The following is a 6,378-nucleotide window of genomic DNA, read 5'->3' as shown; positions in this document are numbered from 1 at the left end:
CGGCGCAGTCTATCTTTATATGTCTATGAGTTGGTCGTTCATTATAAACTGTTTGTTTCAATTTTCCCCACAAAAAAAAGTCCATTGGTGTGAGATCTGGTGAACGCGGTGGCCATCCTACAACTCCGGTACGACCAATCCATCGATTTGGAAATTTTTAATCTAAAATTTGTTTGACGAGGCGTGTAGAATGAGCCGGACAACCGTTATGCTGATACCACATTCTTAAATGGATATCTAGTGGTACATCATGAACAAGCATTTGTAGTTCATTTTGCAAGATTGTTGCATACTTTTCTCCATTTAAAGTACCGTTTATGAAATAAGGACCAATTATTTGATTATTTAATATGCCACACCAGACATTTACACTCCACGGTCTTTGTTTATCCACTAATCTTGTCAGTTGACCAATAATGCATGCTTTTTAGATTTAGGTGTCCATGGTTGGTGAAAGACGATTCATCAGTAAATTTTAAAACACCGAGAAAAATTCATACGATTTACAAAATCTGTTCCGTGAAGGTCCTGATGTAACGATAGATGATAGGGATGAACTTTTTCTCCTTTCAATATCCGTGTTATGCTCGTTGTAGAAATGCCAGTTTCAGGCTAGAGTTGTCTTAAACTCATATGTGGAGTTTCGTTAATTTTATCGACAATAATTATTTTGTTTCTTTCGTTCGTAACAGTTCTGGTTCTTACACGCTTTTTCACAACAGTACCAGTTTCACGAAAATGACTGATCAAATTTTTATAAGTAGAAAGTGATGGACAATTACGGTCTGGAAATTTATCTTTATACATTCTAACTGCTTGCCTTAAACAATGATCAGCTTTACCGTAAATGAATACCATAACAACTTCCTCTTGCATTGAGTAATTCATTTCAAACAGCACGTCGATACACGGATAGATAAATTGAAACTGATCAGAATTTCAAATCGTTAGGTATCATCAGTATTGCGACAGTAAACATGTTTATTTACATTCACGCTCTTGATGTAGAATCTTGGTCAAAGCCTACGATCTCAATAGACATCACTTCTAGGTAAAACTTTAATTTTGGAGGATCAAGGTCATTTCAAGGTCGTTGTTATACATATCTGAATGTATTTTTTCATCAGTTATATGACGCAATAAAAAAAATGTAGTTATGTTCCAAAAAACATCGATGACCTTGACAACTCCGACAAAAATGACCCTCGGGAAAAAATATTCGTGCCAGATATTTGGTCCATTGACACCAGGCACATTACGTAACAAATATTTTTTGGATCACAATAACCTGAAGAGATATTTAGGTGTTTGTATTTAAACGGAACACCCTGTATATGTCCTATAAGGTGGTAAATTAGTAAATGATGCACAATTTGAATTTGATGATTGCAGGCCTTCCACTTCTGACCTGAGCCGGTGACAAAGACCCGAGGACCGTTAAAATATACCGGGACACTCTTAGTATCCTTCAACACTCGACTTAATTTTGCAGATGTTCCAACAGAAAATGATTAATAAAAAGTTTAATTAAATATGTATACACATATGTATGTGTCAGAAAATACTTATATTTTTCACTAATCAAAGTCGGCCGAACACAAAATTGCGGCAGCATTGAAAAATAGGAATGTAGCCGCCGCACAGTGGTCTAAAACGCGAAATTTAGTGACATTTTGGTATAACTTCTAAGTTATTAAAGATATCGACGTGAAATTTGGGGTGTAGGATATTAACATGTAATCTTTTTTAATAATGTATAATGTGGTATACTTTTCGTTTATGTAATAGTTTTTTTTTACTATTTTTTAAACATATTTACAAATTTAACAACTTTTAGCAAATTTTTTTGAAACGGAATACATTCAGCTTAGTCAATATATTATTTTTCTAAATTTTTGAGAAATCGCTATTTGAATAAAATTTGTTTCTTGATTTTCCAAAGCCTCCGGAGAAAATTTATCTGATCCTTATAAATTCACAATCTATAGTACCTGTATAACGCACAAAGTGAAATGTAAACAATAATAAAATCTATTGCAAAATTTGCCACCGAACAGACAAACAGACGAACAGACAAACAAACAAACAAACAAACAAGAAAACGAGCTAATAAAAACGTGGTAATAAATATGTATAATAAATTCAGATTTGTATGGAACGCCTCCATTCTTAATAAATAACAAATAGCAGAATAATAAAGGAAGAAGTGTTGAACACGGAAAATAGTTAACGTAATAAATGTCCAACTATTTATGTACTTACCAAATATTAGTGGAACGATATGTTTTATCACGAACGAGATATAACAAACACAAAATATAAACGCAAACACGCAATATAACAAACACAAATTATATAACAAATACAAAATATAAATTACTGTAAACAACGTATGACTCGTACCGAGTTAAAGTATGTTGCAGTGAGTGTGTGATGATGAACGAAGTGACAACAATATAAGTTTGGAGTAGGCGTGAAATTGGCCTCCTAGAAGTTAGCACCCCACTTGTTAAATTAAATAATTTCAACAGTTGTGCTAAGTTTGTGCTACATTGTGCTCGAATATTACCGCTATAATATAAAAAATAAGACTAAAAATGGAAAAAACGATTTTTTGAGTAGCCCCCCACTTTTAATTTTTTTCAATTTTCTCAATTGTGCTAAGTTGTGCTAGGTTGTGCTAAGATTGTGCCAAAGTATTACTTCATAAAAATAATAAATAAAGAAGTTATGGTAAATAATCGTTTTGGACACCTAATTAACGTTTAAGTTAGTAACAATTATCCAAACAGCACATAATCATATATCTGAATTGTGCTAGCCTAGCACAAGTCAGCACAACTTCCGATTTCTCCAGCACAACGATTTAAAGGGCACTTTACTCTTGTCCGCGGCCCTTCGCGCTTCGAGAAAATATCATTAATTGGGCTTCCCGGTCATCCCAGAAACATGATATTGCATATCTGAGTTGTGCTAGCCTAGCACAAGTCAGCACAACTTCCGATTTCTCCAGCACAACGACATCCCAAGTAGCCACAAGTAGCCACGTACGTCACTAAAACGTACGGTTCACGTCCAAACGTCCTACGTCCATTCTGCGTACGATTATGTGCTGTTTGGATAATTGTTACTAACTTAAACGTTAATTAGGTGTCCAAAACGATTATTTACCATAACTTCTTTATTTATTATTTTTATGAAGTAATACTTTGGCACAATCTTAGCACAACCTAGCACAACTTAGCACAATTGAGAAAATTGAAAAAAATTAAAAGTGGGGGGCTACTCAAAAAATCGTTTTTTTCCATTTTTCGTCTTATTTTTTATATTATAGCGGTAATATTCGAGCACAATGTAGCACAAACTTAGCACAACTCAGCACAACTGTTGAAATTATTTAATTTAACAAGTGGGGGGCTAACTTCTAGGAGGCGTGAAATTGACGATCGGGCAAACCAATTCATCGATAGCATTTTTTTCTGAATATTGGTGGGAGATACGGTCGTATAAGATGATTGTTTAAAACGTATACAACGCGTTCGGAGAATTATACTTAATTCTCCTTGTATATTAATATAAACTGTACTAAACGATGATATAATACTGAACTAATGCATAAAGTATACTGAGGTACGCACTAAATATAAACTGCACAAAACAAAATTTAAATAAAAAGGAAAAAACATAGTATATAACGTTCAAAAAATTGTAGCATAGCATAAAGATTTGAAGTGTTTCAAAAGTCTACAGTGTTTCTTAGTTGTCACGGAGTCCCGACGATAGATGCGAGAACCAATACGCACAGCCGCACGGACGGCTTTAAAGAATAATAACTTTTGATATAGGACGATCTAGGAAATGATTTTGGCATGACTACATAGAGGAAAGTATGCTGAAAATATTCCATTTTGTCAAATTCTATGACCTCTTATGACTCAAAAGATATTCCTTGCGATGTCTTGATAATTTTGCAAATTTTCTTCATTACATTTAGCGTAACACTTTTAATGCATTACAAATACTAATTTTCAATTGACAAATAGTAATTTACAGCTTAAAGATAAACCTTTCATTTAAAAAAAAATTGGAAGGAAAATATTAAAAAGGATCGTCAGGGCATCTTAAAGAAGAAAAGCAATTTTTTCCATGAGAAAGGCTATCTTCAAAACTTCCAACTTTAACTGTTTGTTACACTAATGGTTTTTATTAAATTTTATTAATATTTTCATTTTCGAGGTTGATGGATATTTAGAAAGCAATAAACACTCAACAGATACCTATATGATATAGTTGGTTTTTGGGCAAAATGTCACTAAATTTCGCGTTTTAGACCACTGTGCGCCGTCAGAAGGGAAAACTAATGCAACCCTTACAAGTTCGCAGGTGGGTGCAATGTCAACTTATGAAAGTTTTCTGTAGCCTGCGAACTTGCATATACCCTAGTAGCACAAAATATTGGATGTATATTTTTTTCGAATATTGGAAAAATATTTTTTAAGCCACACTTTTTAATATGAGGTAAATATTAGATCTAAATATTGTATACATGTACAAGAAATGTAAATTGAATATTTAGAAAATATAAGCTGAATATTCAGAGAATATAATATAGATATTTAAAAAATATAAGCTAAATATTCAGAGAATATAAACGAGATATTTAAAAGATATAAAGTAAATATTCAGGGGATATAAACTAGATATTTAGAAAATATAAAGTAAATATTTAAAAAATATGAATCCAATATTTTAAAAATAAAAATTCAATATTCAAATAACATACAATAGAATCTTTAAAGGGTATAGCCGGATAAGGTAGTCAAAAATGCCCTTGAACCGAATTTTATCGACGATGTGCCATTCGATAGAGCACGAAGAAAAAACATACTGTGCAAAATTTCAACCCTGTATCTCGATCGGGAGGGTAGTTATGGGGTAAAATCGAAAAATCAGTTTTTGGCCTATTTTCCCTAGTTAATGACGTTTAGAAATTCTGAAAAAAATCTGACACATGTCAAGAACCCAAATACATACTTTGCAATTGGTTTCAGATTTTTAAAATGAAAATCCTGCTTGTAAAAAATCAAAAACCTCAAAAAAATCGAAAAAATGCAGATTTCACATGGAAGTTTTAGAGTGAAAACATTTATATTTTTACAGTAGCAGTATATTGTTATAAGTATTGTTCATGAATTTTTTCAGATTTTTCGGTTTGGTGCGCCGTTGTTAAAAAAAATAAATACCGATTTTTTCGACGTTTTTTCCGCAAAGAACTAAACTAACCTTAAAATTGTTACGTTCTATTTATTCTGTAAGTCTATCAGGTTCTGATAAACCTTGAGCATTCTACAGAAGTAATTAAAAAATGAAATCAACTTAATTAATATTTCTACAGTATAATCATTACATCTAGAAATATAAATCACGTTTCCAACAATTCAGTTGGCTCACAGTGCGTTAGGCGTTCGATTGTGGACCGGCTTATGCTAGGTTCGCTCCCGGCATAGGTATACATCTTTTTTACTTGATTAATTCTTTTTTTTTATGTCTGACTATATAATAATCAATGGTGTGTTTGCACAGAGGTTTCCCTTATGATCTATACAAGGGATAAGAAAGGATATTTCGAAATTCAATCCCCAAGGGGGTGAATAGGGGTTGCAACGTTTCTATGAGGAATATTTTGTTCGTGGTCGGATTTACTTCGTACTTGGTCTTAATGCTCTTTGATATAATTAATCAAACACCTATTTCGGCATTTTAAAAAATTCAACCCCTAAGGGGGTGAAAAGGGGTTGCAACGTTCGTATGAGGAATATTTTGTTCGTGGTCGGATTTACTTCATACTTGGTCTTAATGCTCTTTGATATAATTAATCAAACACCTATTTCGGCATTTTAAAAAATTGATCCCCTAAGGGGGTGAAAAGGGGTTTTGAAATCTAAGATTGCGGCATGACATAAAATTAAAACTCTATAGGGGTGAATGGGGGGTTAAAAGGTTTTATATGGAGAAACAATATCAATTTCAGAGGGCATTAAACGGTTTTCTGTGCGAGCGAAGCCGCGGACAAAAGCTAGTGTAGTATAAAAATCAGTAGCTTCCAATATAACTTATACACTTTGCACTTATATTTCGTACGTACGCTCACGCGCGTGAAAAATGCCTGTCTAACGAAAGCGAAGTTTCGACTACGACTGCAACTCAGGTAAAAAAATGCAAGCATTTTCCCGTTTACCCCACTACGGAGTCACTATTAGAGTACCCATCCCAATGGGTAAAAACGTCCTAGCTCATAATTCATTTTTGGGGTTTTGGCCAGCTTTTGGGCGTTTGGAACCACTGTGCGTCGCAGAGATGGGCAAAAATTTATCTAAA

This window comes from Lasioglossum baleicum, chromosome 1 (assembly GCF_051020765.1).
Source record: "Lasioglossum baleicum chromosome 1, iyLasBale1, whole genome shotgun sequence".
Classification (NCBI taxonomy): Eukaryota; Metazoa; Arthropoda; class Insecta; order Hymenoptera; family Halictidae; genus Lasioglossum; species Lasioglossum baleicum.
Note: the sequence above shows the minus strand (reverse complement) of the source record.